This window comes from Marmota monax, unplaced genomic scaffold (assembly GCF_021218885.2).
Source record: "Marmota monax isolate L192 unplaced genomic scaffold, Marmota_monax_Labrador192_F-V1.1 WCK01_AAM20220418_F8-fsc00135, whole genome shotgun sequence".
Taxonomy (NCBI): Eukaryota; Metazoa; Chordata; class Mammalia; order Rodentia; family Sciuridae; genus Marmota; species Marmota monax.
Window position 1 is genome coordinate 398,119 of NW_026694339.1, and position 16,648 is coordinate 414,766.

A 16,648-nucleotide genomic window follows, 5' to 3' on the forward strand; every position below is an offset into this window, starting at 1 on the left:
TGTGCTAGGTAAGTACTCAACTACTGAGCCACAACCCCAGCCCAAGCTAAGACATTTTTAATGGTGAACTGTTTTCTCCAAATGTTTAATATTATTTACCTAAGAAATGTATTTTAAAATAGAATTTAAGATTTGATTCCTATATTAGGTGTGTTCCAAATGCTGCTTAAGGTAAAAGTGATTTCTCCAAACATTAAATAGGTGAATACTTTGAGCAAGGATAATTGGGAATTGGACAGTTGAGGGGAATCCTGAATAGAAGACTCTATCAACTTCCAAAGAGAAAAATGCCAGTTTCGTATAGGGGCTTAATACTCAGAATGGCTTGAATTTCTCATAAGCAATTCTAGAAGCTAAAAAGTAAAGAACAATGTCTTCAAAATTCAAAGGAAAATTATTTCCAATCTATCACTATAAAACCAGGTAAATACCAATCAATAAGAAGCTAGCATAAAGTCATTTTCAGACACACGAAGCCCCTCCAAGTCCATTCTTCTCATATCCCTCTCTAGACCCTGGGAAGCTCACAGACATGGATTGCATCAGTGGGTTCCCTGGTCTTCCACTTCCAGTAGGGTTTGGCCAATGGGAAATACTGGCAGAGATTGTAGGGAGAAAGAAAAATGAGGTATTCTATTTGTTCCCTGGCTTCCTCCTCTGTCAAATCAGCTTAAATTGACCATATTCCTTCCAGAAGGTTGGTTTCCTCTAAGATAGACCTCTCTACTCTCTTCAGCAACTTGGATTCCTCTGTTTGGGTTCTGAGAGCCACTCCCTCCTCTTGTTCCCTCTCTAAGCCACTGGGATGGTGACAGGCTTCCTGCAGTGGCTGGAGCCAGCGGACTCCACCAACCCTGTTGGCTTCTACCTATATTTTTTTAAATGGGCCCCATGTTAAATGTTCCTAGATTGGTGTATTTGAGTGTGTCTTTAGTATGTCTTATTTCTTGCCGGACCTTGACCCACACTGATGTATGGATGACCAGTCGATGGCTTCTCTCATTTCTCTAAGGCAGTGTGGTAGTTAGGATCAAAGGCTTTAGATTTACATCCTCCGGAGCTTTGCCATTTTCTAGCTGTGGGACTTTGAACAAATGACCAACTTTCCATGCCTCATAAAAAGGGGATGTTTTATAACTGTTGGCCCAGAATATCTGTAAAGACAATTTGAAATTGGCTAAGAAAACATGTAAGAAGTGCTGATGGCTTACTATTATTATTTTCCTTGTGCTATTGCTAGATCCTAAGAGCTGCCTGCTCTACAAAGGGACCAACTGACCCGAATGAAGCCCTAAAGTTTTATTTGTGTATCCTGGGTTGAGAGCGCTGCTCTTGCTTTCTGGGGTGAACCCTAGCAGGCAGGGCAGAGAGTCTTCTAGCAGCTGATTCGTAGCTCTGCACACAGACCTTAATTTGTGATTATTGTGCTCTTTGCCAAAGAAAAAAGTGTAAATGGAACCAAGACACATTTCTCAGAAAAGCTGTGATCCCAAATACCTAAGATCCATGGCTGTCTAAAGTACTTTGGTAAAGTTGGTTCAGCTTTTGAACACTGACTCTCCCTGGGGTACAGAACCCCTCTCTCTTACGGGATACATAAGAAATCCCAGAAAGTCGACCTCAGATGGAATTCTGTCTTCTAGCATATGTGTAAAATGCCAGTTTCTTTTATTTTATTTGTAATATTCCACTAACTCAAGACCTCAGGATGGGGATATTGAAGGAGTATGAGAGTGAGAAGCCCCAACTCAATAAATGAGAGGTCACTGTGAAAGGGAAGAACAGAAGCAAGTTTCCTGTTAAGGGTAGGTAAGGAAAGGATGGAGATTTCAGCAACATACAACACAACTCCCATGATTTGGATGTGTGTGTGAGTATGCACACGTGCATGCACATGCTCATTTGCTTGTATCTGTACATACTCAGAAGCCTCTAGGTTTATAGGGGTATATTTTCTTCAGATATGGGTTAGCTTTGCAATTTAAAAAAATATATATATTTTTTAGTTGTAGATGGACACAATACCTTTATTTTATTTATTTATCTTTATGTGGTGCTGAGGATTAAACCCAGGGCCTCTCACGTGTGAGGTGAGCGTTGTACCACTGAGCCACATCCCCAGCCCAGCTATGCGATTTTTTGAGAGCTTGTTCAAAACCGGAGTGGATGTTTAGTGGAGCCACTTCTTACTTTATTCAGATAAAATATTGGTGTGCTCATAATTCCACCCCTTCTCTGTTCAAATCCAGACCATGAAAATTCAATTTTGGAGAGAGAAGAATGATTCTGAGGGAGGAAAAATCACCTTGAAATAGCAAATTCTTTTTGTAACTCCCACACAGTGCACTGCTATCTACTATAATTAACAACAACAAAATAATTTGAAGGACCCAGCACAGGGTCTGCTAGAATTTGATACAAACAGGAAATGGGTGGGTCCAACTTTAGTTGGCATTGTGTGGTAGAACTATTTTGTGCCAATGCAGTTTAATTTCTCTTTGGTCTTTGGATCTTGGCATGATCCGGCTGGATAGTAGGTTGGACGCTTAGATTTAAGTTATGTCAAGGGTTTATTCCAAAGTGGATCCCCAACATTTAGTAATCTCCAATTCACTTCCTTCTGGAATTCTAAAGCTATACTATCCAGCCCCATGATTGCTGTTGTGTCTACACTGTATACTACATGGTTAAAGGGGTCAATTCAATCTTCCCAGATTCAACTTCCTCATTTAAGACATGGTGATAGTTAACTAATTGAAATAGTGGCTGAGAGAAGGAATGAGGGAAACTAGACACTCAATAAGTGATGGATAATTATAACATTGTGAAAGAAGGGGAGGAGGAGCAGCGTACATTCTAATAACATGAAGAAGTCACTCCATGGAGCCATCTGGGCAATTTAAGAGTGATTTTATAATATGCTTTTTTTTTTTTTTTTTTTTTAAATCTTACCTAACATTTTCTTAAATATGTCCACTAATTTTCCTGATAGGATTATTTCTTCTTTTTTAAGGTTCAGCACTATAATGTTTTAATTATACAATATTTTGGATCTGACATCAAAAAGTGCAGTGTCAGTTTTATCTTTCTCAGCCTTATCCATGTCCTTGGTTACAGATGCCCAGTAATCCTGGGGTCACCCAAGTACTTTTGTTCTAGAGACCTTTCAAAGTAAGCCAAGGCAGAGGTTTAGAAAATGGCTCTTGCTTGTAGACAAAAATACATTAAAATAACCAAGGGAGTGATTATTCCCTGGGATAATTATTTTTAATGCCCTTATTGGACATGTTTGAAGTGATTTTCAGGTCCTTCAGGAATCAAATTGGGAGAAATTCTTTTTTTCCTGCATTTTGTTTTGCATCTTGGAATGTGATCTTTGGTAAATATCTGTGAGGTTTTGCACATTGTGTAACACTCTATGGAACCCCACCCCATAAATGCTGTCAGGATTTTATCAACATCAAATAGGCAACAAGAGTACAAGATGGAGGGGATTAAAAATCACTTTGTGGCTTTTGGTTATCTTCCTCTAACTATGCTACTAAATGCAGCTTTAAAAGACCGTCCTTTGGGGTTTGATTGGCCAGTCACTCCAATTTAATTCCAAACCTGAAGAGCTCCCCCTTCAGGCATCCTGGTTGCTAAACTACCAGTCATCATTGACTAAGTCAAGCAAGAAGACGCTGTCAGCATGTTAGGTATCTTTACAGGTTGTGTCCTGGTGAAGTACAATGGTGCTTTCCCCATTTTAACAATATTGAGATTAGCTAATTATTTACATGCCCAACAGAGGCCCTCTCAGTGAAACTTAATGAAAGTGGGTTTAGTTTCCCTTAATACCACAGAGAACAACTGAAAAGAATATTTGAAGTCAGGGTTGTTTCATGGATACTTCTTACAGAAGTTCCACATCCTGCCTCATTTATGACCAAATTCTAGTGTAGCCAGACTGTAAGCAATCTGAGTGCCAGGATTGTGTAACCCCAGTTAGGTTGCTATAGAAGGCACTGAGGTAGGTGCACACCTGTAATCCTAGCAGCTGGAGAGCTGAGACAGGAGGATCAAAAGTTCAAAGACAGCCTCAGTAATAGCAAGGTGTTAAGCAACTCAGTGAGACCCTGTCTCTAAATAAAATACAAAAATAGAATAGGGCTTGGGATATAGCTCAGTGGTTGAGTTCAACCGCCTGTACCAAAGGAAAAAAAAAAGAAAGAAAGAAAAGAAAAAGAAAAATGAACACAGATATTAGGAAACGAATGATGTTGTAGAAAGCAAACTCTTATTTCCCATAGGCCAGGCCTTGGGGAGCACCCTGCCCCTGACTAGGTGTGTGATTTGGGACAACTCCTAATGTTTTATCTGAACACAGAAATGCAGGACCAGAGGCTCTCGAAAGTCTGCTATTGCAAACTTATGATTTAACCAGGCAAAAAATTATCTTAACTATCTTGTATCAACTGAGTGATTGAGAAGGTGCCAGTCCGAGTTAGAAAAAGGGGACAGTGCCAAACATGGCAGTGCCTGCCTGTAATACTGGCCACTCTGAAAGCTGAGGCAAAAGGATCACAAGTTCTGGGCCAGCCTGGGTGACTTTTGACCCTGTCTCAAAATAAAAAATCAAAAGGGCTGGGAATATGGCTCAGAGGTAGAGTGCCCAGGAGTTCAATCCCAAGTGTGATGGGGGAAGAGGAGGGGGAGATGGTGAAGAACTTCTTAGTGAGTAATGCTTAGACCTGCCTCATCCCACGTGATTATTTAAGACATGGACAATATTTCTTTAAAAACAAAGGAGGCCAGCTGTCTTATATTCTCATCTTTTGAAAACAGCTCAGAGGATGGAATTCAGAAGGGAACCAAAATCTCTCTGGAGCCTTCTATGCATGTGAGCCGCTTGAGAAGAGCAGGTGTATTTTACTCTTTTTAAAATCGGATTCCCAAATTCAGAGATGATCAAGGAACTGGTTTGGCATTATACACCCATCTCAGATCCGTTTGTGATGGACACAATTAGAACAGTGTTCGGTGCATCCAGTTGCCTTTAAGGAAATGGCAAACTTGACCTAACAGATGTCCAATAATATTAGCTTGTCCAACAATGATACTCATACACTGTGTTTATTTGGAACATGACTAAACTATTCATGCTGACTTCAAGGTCCCAGTGCAAAATCCTGGATTCAGATCGTGTGGATTTATCACACCCACCGGAGGACACTGGCTTTCCAAATCTCTGAATGGATTATCCTCTTCCATTAGAGCGGGTCCATCCTTTCCAAAAGATAACATCTTGCTTCTCTGGCCTGAATCTCCCTCAACGTCTTTCAAAACACAATTTGTGAAAACAATGTGTGAGAACACACTACAACGGGGAAGTGCTCCACGGGAATACGGCAATAAATACGTCAGGTATATAAACTGGCTGATGATATTTATTTGGTTCTTAAGAAGAAAGTATTGGGAAGCGATAAATTATGATCATTTTTCAACATCTCAGATTTCCCCAGTAATGCATATATGTTGGCAGACCTTAGTGAATCATGCTAATTTATTTGTAAATCATCAAAGGAAAACATAAAATATGTGTCTCCAGGCAAGTGAATGGACTGGGAAGCTGAATTGGGCAATAGGGATGTTTTCCTACGCCAGAAGTAAACATGTCGACACGGTGACGGTGACAAGGGTTTTGTCCCACTCCTGGCTGAACTCTGAGGGGTGAGATGGCTAATATCGAGGGAGTCTTTGTAGTCCTTCCTCACAAAGCGTTCCATGACTCAAGAGAAGGACAATCTGCAGCATGACACAGAGAACTAGGTCAGAATAATATTTCTTAATGGAGATTCCTACAGCATTGTATAATTACCAGCAGTGGGTCAGAATTTTCTGTGCCTTGATAGGTTATATTTTAAAGTAGGCACCCATTTTTAAATTTAATGTGATATAACACTGAGTTCTGATGAATCCCCGTTGTGTAAGGGGTAAAAAATGATGTGGGGAAGAGGAAGCCAACTATGTGCATATCCATATATACCCAACAAGCTGGTATTTGAAAGATGATCTTTGGGAACATAAAAGTTTATGCTATCTTTGATTTGTGTGGTTTTAAAACATGCTCGCAAAATTTAGAGATCTTGGAGCACAACATCAGGACAAAAACTCTTTGCCCTAAATTTACATGTACTCTCTGGCTTTTTCTCTTATTGCTCCATGTGGATTAGCCTTCTTTTCTAGTTAAACTAGTTTATCCACAATTCCCTTTGTGGACTACATCCCAACCACATGGCTGGCCTCTTCTCACCCCCCTGTTTCTTTCCCCGGCATTTCTTGGGGGAGAGACAGCCTCCAGCTCCATTGAGGTGGGGCAGATCTAGCCCAAGGCCCCCTCCTCCACGAGAGGTTTTCTTTTTACCCTAGCTAGAAATTGATGTCTCCATCTTTCTTCTGAGTCTCCTAGGGTAGCTTTCTCAACCTCAGCACTGCTGACATTTTAGACTGGATAGTTCTTTATTCTGCCTTGTGCGTTATACAGTGTTCAGTGGCATTCCTGACCTCTCCCCAGTATAGAAGTTAGCACCCCGAGTCTACAAGTCACTAGACAATGCCAGATGTCCCTTAGGAAGCAAATGCCCTCAGTTGAGAACCTCTGCTCTCCAACTCTCCTCAATCCACAGATTCTAGAGAACTAAGGATCTGTTCCTTAGCTCTGTTTGCTTTATATTCAAAGTTATTTGATGATTAATGAATAGAAGATGCTTTTTAAAAATTACCAGTAGGGAATTTCTATTAAAATTAACAAATCAGGTTCATTTGAATCAGGTCAGATCATCCCGGAAACTATAAAAAGGGGCTGTGTTATTGCTTGTCTCCCCTTAGAAAGAGTTTACAGAGCTATAATCTTAATGCTGTGTCCATTGGGTTGAAATGAGAAACCACCATCAGTGAATGTCTCTGTGTCTTCTGAATCATCATTGTTAAAGTCACCCACCATTGTCTGATGACCCTACAGAAAAGCCTGTGTGATAAGTTCCTCTTAGAGCTTAATACCAGAAAAGTTTTCTTTTCTGAAAAACCGGGTTTCTCTCTTCTATTACAAAATCAGAGATATGTAACAAGTGTTATTTGCCCTTTTTAACTTGGCTGTCAAGAAGCACAGAACTAAGTAAGTCGTGCGCTCAATTACAGTAATTATTTTCAACCTTTGAATTCCAATTCAATCTTTGCGTCTCACTATTAACAATAATTAAGTTGGGATAGCAGCTTAAACTGAGACTGTCCTAGGAAAAATTAAAATGTGGTACCTCCAAGTATAAACAATCAACATAACTAATAATATTTATTCCATTCCCAGGTGGGGAATAATTAAAGATAAACATGTGCTCTACATAGGGAATCAACGTTAAGTTATATGCTTCTAATTTATTTTGTGTCACTAGTGTTGATTAGAATTTAATATTTATTATACCCTGGGAATTTTGTAATTAGCCTCAGTATTGATAGAGGAAAAAAAATTAGGCTTTTCGAAATGTATTTAACTTCTATCAAAGGGGAGGGTCCTTTAGATGTGGAACAGTGATCACAATAGAAGTTTCATTGTTTGTGATTTATGGAGACTTGGAATAAATGTACTAATGACTAGTATCAGATTTCTAATGACTCTATCTTGTTTTTCCTAAGCAACTTCTCATAAACTTTTGTAATATCTTGAACAGCAAGCTGATACTACGTTCAAGTCTGTTTACACAGCTATTAATAAATGTTATGTGGTAACTCCAGGAAGAGGGTCAAACTGCTTTTTTCTCTATTGGCTGAAAACAATTTCCTGCTTATTTTGAAAAACATGGGATTACCAAAATCTTCTATATATGCTGGAAGTTCTGCAAAAACCTCCACTGAAAATAAATGAGATTCAAAATTTTAACCTAAAGGGCTCATAATCAAAAGTCAGAAAACTCACTGTCAGTGCCTTGACTGAAGAATTCTACATATATACAAGAGATTTCAGTGTGGCATGGGTAAGCCCAAAAGAAGATAAAAATCAATTTCTGCATTTATAGTAAGAATCATGCTGTAATTTGGGCTTTTGTTGGCTGATCTGGTTTTTGAAATCAAGGTTGATATTGTTTGATTAAATAAACTGAAAGTTTAATAACCTCCAGTTACTGATTTTCTACTACATGCCAGGCACCACATAAGCACAGAACACATGTTGTTTTAATGTGTTCTCAAAATAACTCTGAAGTGATGGTATCTTTAGCCCCTTTTCACAATTAAGAAAATTAAAATTAAGGTTCAGATAGAATAAAGAAATCATCCAAAATAATATAGAAAAAAGCAGCACAGAGGGACTTTAAATCCTGGACATCTGATTCCAAAACCTGTTCTTCATACTTGGCTGCACTTCTACAGTAAGAAGATATCAGTGTAAAAATTCTAAGCCATGAGCCTAAGAAGGTGGCCAGAGAAGGCTGACAATTATAGTAACAGTGACACTAACACACACTCTAAGGTAGGTGTTGTTCTGAAAACTTATATATATGGTCTCATTTATTTCTCACCCTATGAGAAACTCACTATGTCAACTTGCAAATGAAGAAACAAGGCAGCAAGAGCAATGGCTCTCATGCTATCCAGAGGCATCCTCCTTTCCACATTTTTGCATGCAGAGCATGTCATGATGGTCCTCAGCATTGCCTAGCACTTTACCATTTTTAAATCACTTCCAGATGCTTCACTACATGTTTTAAAATTATCACCTTATTTTACAGATAAGGTCACTGACGGAATCACAATTCCTTCAATTCCTTATTTCCACAAGGGCAGACACTGGCGGAGGTGGGACTTGAACCCAGGAATTTTTATACCTAACCCAGGAATCTTTGTTTCTGGACGGGTCTCCACACCTGAAACATACTGTAAGGAACAAAGCAATCCTAAGCTTGTTTCTTTTAGTACTGGGGATCAAACCTAGGTGATATTTACCACTAAGCTAGATCCCCAGTCCTTTTATTTTTTATTTTGAGACAGGGTCTAAATTCCCCATGCTGGCCTCAAACTTGAGATCTTCCTGCCTCAGCTTCCTGAGTAGCTAGGATTACAGGGGAGTGCCATTGCTTCTTATGGGCTAAGAATTTCACATACCTTAACCTACTGAGTTCTCACAACTTTGAATAGGTGGTGTTACTTTTACCTTGAAGAGGATAAAACTCAGTTTTTCCAGGGTTAAATAACTTTCAGTCATTCAGCTGGTAGTGGTGATTTTAACTCAGCTCTATCTAAACAGTTGCCTTGGTGATTCTAAAGTGTCCCATTTCATAGACAGATATTTATCCATACCAAGCATTCCAAATACTTCAAACCCATCTTGGATCTGGGCAGGAGGGTGGAATACTTATGAAATGCATTAAAACAGGGCAACGTGATAGAAAATGAAAAGAAGTAAGGGCTCTATGTAGCTTCCCACCCCATCTCCTCTTCAGGAACTGATCCCTTGTTCCTATATAGCAATTGTGACTATCTGAAAGTATGTAATGTGTTTCCTTATAATTGATTGCGATCCTACTAGAATGAAAGCTCCCTGAGAGCAGGCTGGAGTAGTATTCACAGTCGTTACTACAATGCTGCCACATGGGATGTGCCCACAAATGTTCTATGCATGGTGAATTAATATATGCCATAGAAAAGAACAAGGATGCTCTTGTTAAAAAAAAAATGGGGGTGGGGATTCCTTTTTCTGGTGACAGGTTGATTTAAAAAAAGAAAAAGAAAGCTAGAGAACAATCCAAACTGCTAAGGATGCCCTGTTTTGCCAAGATTTACAGAGATCCACGATTATGAGCTTTAGGAGCAATTGCTCCTTAAATATTTTGTCTGATTTTCGTCTTGGTAAACCCTTGCCAGGAATTCCGTCAATTCCCCTTCCTCACTCCCCCAGTACTTTCCTCCTCATCTACCTCCACCGAACACACATCCTTCTCCTGCTGAACAGCTGCATATCCGGGTTCAGACAGAGGCCCAGGTGGCTCTTCACTAATGGTTAATCCGTTATCTGTGTTAAGAGCCTCTGCCTTTTCTAACTAGATCGCTGTGGTGCTGAACTGACTTTAGGGAGAAAATGGATTCTACAGAAAGCATTGTCGTTTGCCTACTATCAATCTCTTTTTCCCCCCAGTTCTTTTGCTGCCCATCACATATATCCTGTATTATTTTTCTTAAAAAAAAATTGCTCCTAAATAAAGACTCCAAATGCAAACTGTTTTCCCTTCCTGTCATACTTTCGGAGCCACCTACAATGGTAACAAATTACTCTAAAGAATATCCCTCTGGCCCTCCCTTATTTCTAACTCAATCTTTGGATATTCTTAGAATATACATTCAGTTTGAAAGACAATACTGATACCTAGTTTTATATTAACATTTATACATCAGGATTCTCAAAAGGGGTTGACTTCAATGGGTTACTATCTGGCTTAATACATCTGGATGATTTATATCTCATTTTGTCTAAGCATTTATGCTAATAAATTTAACAGATTCCACAGTACTGCCTGGTCCTTAGGGACCTTCTCCCTAAGGTTTGCGGGTTTCTTTACCGGGTTAAAGTGAGAAGAAAGTAAAGAAGCGTGTTACAAAAACAAAAAAACAAGACAACAACAACAACAAACAAACAAACAAACAAAAAACAACCACCACCAACAACAACAACAAAAACCAAAACAAACAAACAAACAAACAACAACAACAACAAAAAAAACGAAGAAGCAATTGGCCCAATAGATTGAGAACACAAAATCTCTGATTATAGTTAAACTGTATTAGCAGTCAAAAAGGGTGAGGGGAGGAAAGTTCCCAGATTTAGGTAGATTTCTGTAATTAACCTATTTCTCAAATGTGAAATCACAAAAGTGACAAAGTAGTTAGCAAAATAATTTACTGAGGAATATTTGGGTCCTATATACTTAAATCCAATGCTCAGGGAAATCTGACTATTAAACTGCAGTTGGGAGAGTGAAAAGGAGTAAGATAAAATTCAGTTTATAAAATGTATTCCATCATCTCTTTTTTTATAGGTTAAAAAACACAAAAGAAATACTTGAAAAGATTTTTCTAAGATGGAAACACTTTAAGATTGTGTGAGATATTTTTTATTTTTAACAGGTACATAATAAATTTTGTTTTGTTTCTCTCTCTCTCTCTCTCTTTTTTTTTTTTTTCTTTCTTTCCCCCATTTTCCCCCTGCTTGCAAAGTTGAATCTGGGGTCAGGAGTTCTAATTGTAACCTCAGACTGGAATTCCAGATGGTGCACTCAGGACTGGAAGCAACTCTCAGTTCATCAATTTCATGGGCCTACGTATCTGCTCTGGCCACGGCCTGGCCTCTATCCCCACTGTGGCATTAATGCAGAACAAATTGAGACATATCCTCTATATAATTAGTTCCAGAATTTAAAAAGATTTACGGTATAATAATAGAGGCAGCACTGAGGAATCCTTTCATTGGGGACTCTTGGGGAGCTCAGGGACCATCTCTTGGTGGCATCAGAACTGCCAGGGGTAACCCGGACGGCTCCTGGCACAGAGAGCTGGGGGAGAGGGGAATTTTTTTGCACCGTGCACCAGGGCAGTGCTCAATGATTGTGGGCGCCTAAACCGGGTCAGAGAGAGAGTTTGAAGACTGATCAGAGATCGATGTATTTTTTAAATTAACAGAGAAAGCCCGGGGGTGGGCTATGCCACAAAATCCCCTCTTTTGCTTTGAAATCTATTTTAATTTTAGAAATGAAGCTGTGATTTTTGCTGCGGCGTTGGGCTGGAAACCAACTGAAGTGCCTATGCAGCAGCCCAGCGTGGGCAGATTCCGAAGAGCTGGAGTTGGTTGGGAGGGGAGGAGCAGCGGTTGAGCTGTTCTCCCAGCGCTTAAGGGGTCCCGGAGCCGGCCAGAGTGCAGCTAATCGAGAGAGCCCCGTTCCTCTCAGGCGACGCGCGGCCAGGAGGTCGGGCCACTCTTCACGCCGATCTGCGGCCCAGGGCACTGGCTGGCGGCCCCAGCCCTTGACAGATCGCAGTGCTTCGGAGTGTTTATTCAGTTGTCAGCAGCCGCCGGGTGACCGCCAGAGCGCGGCCCCGGCGGCGTGCGCGTTGGTCCCTGGGGCCGTGGCTGCAGCTGCCCGGCTCGGTGCTAGGTCATAGGTAGTTAACAGTGCCGGAGTAAAAGTGGGGGGTTGAGGTCCTCACTACCTCCTCCCATCTAGTTGCGATTGCTTTTTCATCTTGCAATACTTATGCACCTTCTAGGCCGGAACGCATGCATTATGCCAAAGTACTAAAGCCACCTGGGCTTCCAGGGTATCGCCAGTTTTTCCTCATTTCCCTAGTTCTAGAGAGGCAGAGGAGTGATGGTTGAAGCCATTGCTGGATGACCTGGACATTCAAAGACCTACGTAGGTTTTTAAAGGTAGCTTTACCACCACCTTGCTACGTGCCCTTGAGCACTAATGGTAGCAAAAATCGTAGTTTGTCAAGTAAATAAGTCAACACTACCCTCCTAATCTACAGGACAACCCCAGGAGGTTGGCGCTACTATCACACTCTCTCTTTGACGGAAGAGGAAACTGAGGCTCAGAAAGGCTACAGAACTCATCTAGGGTCACACAGCTATTGGCTGCCTAGCAAAGTTGAGATTCCATTCTCAAGGCATTTACCCCTTACTCTTAACCTCTGTGCTCCACAGTTTGCCTTTCTGGGTCTTTCCTTCTCTGTAGAACATGGAGTTTAAATTTCAGCTTTGCCATCGGGAATCCAGACAGGGATCCTCTTTGTCGTGGGTTCCTGCGCTGATAGGAGCAGAGAGCATCCAATTCTCTGCAACCTTCTTTTCCCTGGGATCCCGGGAGGGCCTCATCAGCTGAAGGAGGTGCAGGATGGGTGAAAGGTGCATCACCCTGTTTGCTCCTCCACACCCAGCTCAGGGAGCCTAAGCCAGTATATCTACTGGGATAACCGTGGGACTCCCATGAAGAACCTTACACAGGGAAGGGAGATGAGATGGGAGGCATGGGTGCCCGGTGACCCCAGAGATTCGTGGGTTCTTCAACCCTGGCTTATGGATGCCTGGGCTCCGGGGCATAAGGGCTGGGTAATGAATGTTCAGAAGCCGTTTGGGGGGCAGCTACTGGCAATTTTCTCTGTCCAGGGAGCTGCATGGAACTCCTCCCACAGCTTCACACTGAGAATTCAGGGCAAGGAACACCTTGGTGTGGAAATGGGGCTGGCATTTCCTCCATTTCCCTTCAAGAATTCCGAGAAAACAAGTGGCAAAGACAGAAGATTCCCAAGTTGCTGGGTGCTCCTTCTTCCCACCCACCTCTGTGCCCCATCTAACCCCAACTCACCCCCTGGCCAAAACTTATTTTTTTTTTTTAATACAGAGGTAGAGATTTAAGTCTCTCCGCCCTACCTGGGATCCAAAATCACATGACCTCGTATTCAAGCCAGACTCTCTACATTTTTTCACTCCCGGTCCCCCCCTACCAAAAAAAAAAAAAAAACTTGCAAAGGAAAGTAAGAGAGAAAATCTTGGTCTTTTCCTTTGGAACTGGAACTCTGGCTTTTCATCAAAAGCTCTTCTTCTCACAGTGCGTAGTCAAGGGAGGGGGAAAAAAAACGACTTCGAAGTAGAAATAAGAGGTGGGGAAGATAAAAGGGAGAGACAGGGATCTGGAGCATTCCAGAGGCAACTTGGCTCGAGAAGTTTTGTCTCCAAGGTCTGTCTCTACCAAAAAGACCCAAACGCATGTGGCCCTGCTTAGAACCCCTCTACAGGTTTAGAATGGAGAAGGAGGGATAAGAGGTGGCAGAATGAAGGGGGAAGGAGCTGGCCTCAAGAGCTTTATTTGGGAAAAGGAAAGGGAAGGGAAGGGGAAGGCGAGGGAGGGAGAGAGAGGGGAGAGGAAGCGGGAGAGGGCACGCGCAAAAGAAAATCTTAGTAAAGAGGAAGCAAAGTAAACAAAATCAAACACCATTTGTAGCGCAGAAAGGTGTCCACCTCTGCGAAAGTGGAAGGGAGAGCAAGCTTGATAGCTCACGTTCCCAACTTTTGCCCTCAGGGTCTCTTGTGCCTAGGGGATGCGTAACCCAAGAGGAAGAGGAATCGCGCACACGGACTTCCTGAGCCCGCACATACTTCGGATCCACAGCCAGAATTTACAGCGGTTGTGTTTACACCGTGCAAGTTAAAACCTTAGTGTAACAAATGGACAGTAAATTAAGGTCGTCGAAATGCTTTGTTGTTAAACTGCGTCTGCTTCCATTGTTGCTTCACGTAGGGTTGTCTGGAAAGCTGTGAGCCCCATTCTGACCCGCCTGATGCGGGAGGCCTGACTGCGATCGGCCGCTTCCCGCCGGGCACGCCTGTCGGTTCCAGGCTGCGCCGTCGCCGCTGACTCCTGGCGTTCCTGGGCGTTTCCTCGCTCACTTCACTCCGGGATCCCCTTCTCCTTGCTTATGTGTTGATCCCCAACAGATTTTGACTACTTTAGAAGAACTAAAACCAAACCTACCCCTCAGCACCTGCTCTAAGGCGCGAGGATCCCAACCAGCTGCTAGGTGGAGCGAAACCACGAATTCCGAGCTCCGAAATCCGAATGGTGCGAACAGTGCCACCGGCCTTGGGCCAATGGAGTCTCTCCCTGCCCTATTTCCCATCGGCCTAACTGGCTTGCAACTTCTGGTTAATCACTGTGCACCTAGAACGGCTTCCCCGGGATCAGGAGCAGAAGCAGTGTTTGGAAGAGCAGCTCCAGGAGCCACCCTCTCCCCATCGGCTTGGTGCCCAAACCCTTCCCATTTCCCTTCCTCCCTCAACTGGGCGCCAGGATGCTCCAGCCGGAAAAGAGCGCAGGCACTGGGCGTTTCCCCAAGGAGTCCCCCCGCCCCTTCTTCAAACTAGCCACTGTTTTCCCGGTTTAACCGTATAAGAAATAAATACTCCCCAGAAAGGGAAACTAAGTGCTTCTGACATGGATTTTAGGTAGGCGGCAACCGTCTTCCGCTGGGCTCAAACCTCACCAAGCAACCAACTACTAGACTACTAGTAGTCTTGTCGTAACCAATGCGGCTCGCACTGGTTATCTACCTGGGGTATTTTCATCTGTAGTCCCGATCTCTGGAACTCATAGGGACCGGGCCCTTCCCAGTAACCTGTAGGACTCTAGAAACAAGAGCTGGACTCTCGGATGCAAAGAAAAGGTTTCCGCCTCTGAGTTCTCGGTGCTTTTTAAGTTCCCGCCCTCTTGGAGCCCACCTGCTCCTCCCTCCAACCCGCCCTCTCAGATTAACAAACCATCTGTACTCCTACAGCTTTCAGATGCCGAGGAGACTCGTAGCTTACCTGGAGGAACTTGCCAGTGCCGCGGGGCGCCCACACTCTCGAAAGCCCAGTAGGGGAGGTAGGGGGAGGGTTGCGCCATATAGGCCAGTTTGGAGCGCGTGGCGGGTAGAATAGGAGAGAGTGCCTCTGAAACAGACGCTTCTCCAGGCCCGCCCCCGCCCCCGCTGCAAGGGCGCCCCCAAGGAGCAGCGCGCGCTGCCTGGCCAGGCTTGGGTTGCTGTGTGAATGGAGCGGCCAAGCCTCCTTGACTCCTCCTCCTCTCCCGGCGCCGGCCCCTCTTATTTGAGCTTTGGGAAGCTGGGGGCAGCCAGGCAGCTGGGGTAAGGAGTTCAAGGCAGCGCCCACACCCGGGGGCTCTCCGCAACCCGACAGCCTGCGGGCTCCCCCCTTCCCTCCCTCCCTCCCACTCATTCACCCACCCACCCAGACCCGGGACAGCAGCCCAGGGGCCCCGCCGCCTCCTCGCCGCGATCCTGGACTTCCTCCTGCCGCAGGAGCCGGCTTCCACGTGTGCCCCGGAGCCGGCGTCTCAGCACACGCTCCGCTTGGAGCCTGAGTGCCTTCAGCAGCCTGAGCAGCCGGGGGACCGAAGTCCTGGCGGCATCTGGACCAAGTTAGTCGCTTCCGAGTCCAGCGCCAAGCGTCCGCAGGGCCGGAGGAGCCGCGGGGTGTCCGGAACTGAGCCGCAGCAAATGGGCTCCGACGTGCGGGACTTGAACGCGCTGCTGCCGGCGGTACCCTCTTTGGGTGGCGGTGGCGGCTGCGCTTTGCCAGTGAGCGGCGCCGCGCAGTGGGCGCCAGTGCTGGACTTTGCGCCCCCGGGTGCTTCGGCTTACGGTTCGTTGGGCGGTCCTGCGCCACCGCCGGCTCCGCCGCCACCTCCGCCGCCGCCTCCGCCTCACTCCTTCATCAAACAGGAGCCGAGCTGGGGAGGCGCGGAGCCGCATGAGGAGCAGTGCCTGAGCGCCTTCACCGTCCACTTCTCCGGTCAGTTCACCGGTACAGCTGGAGCCTGTCGCTACGGACCCTTTGGTCCTCCCCCGCCGAGCCAGGCGTCCTCCGGACAGGCCAGGATGTTTCCCAATGCGCCCTACCTGCCAAGCTGCCTGGAGAGCCAGCCCGCTATTCGCAACCAGGGTGAGTAGGCCGGGGAGCGCCCCCTACACGCGGGGGCAGCGGCTCCGGGGCTCTAGTCACCGGTGGCCTCTTCATTATACTACCCCATCCCATCTCTTAGCCGGCTGCCTGTCCAGAGGCGGCGAGAGT

At 44.4% G+C, this 16,648-nt stretch overlaps 1 long non-coding RNA gene across 6 annotated transcripts in view; it reads right to left on the minus strand.

Moving 5' to 3' along the window:
- LOC124109044 (uncharacterized) overlaps positions 1-15,664 on the minus strand; it is a 41,509-nt gene extending 25,845 nt beyond the window's left edge. For 3 of the 6 annotated variants that reach the window (XR_009228900.1, XR_006856856.2, XR_006856858.2), the window contains exon 1: positions 15,383-15,642. This is a non-coding gene — a long non-coding RNA (uncharacterized LOC124109044). Of the gene's footprint in view, positions 1-15,382 lie in introns of all 6 variants that reach the window. The other 3 variants (XR_006856857.2, XR_009228901.1, XR_009228899.1) reach the window with 3 other exon arrangements.
- Positions 15,665-16,648: the final 984 nt, after the last annotated feature.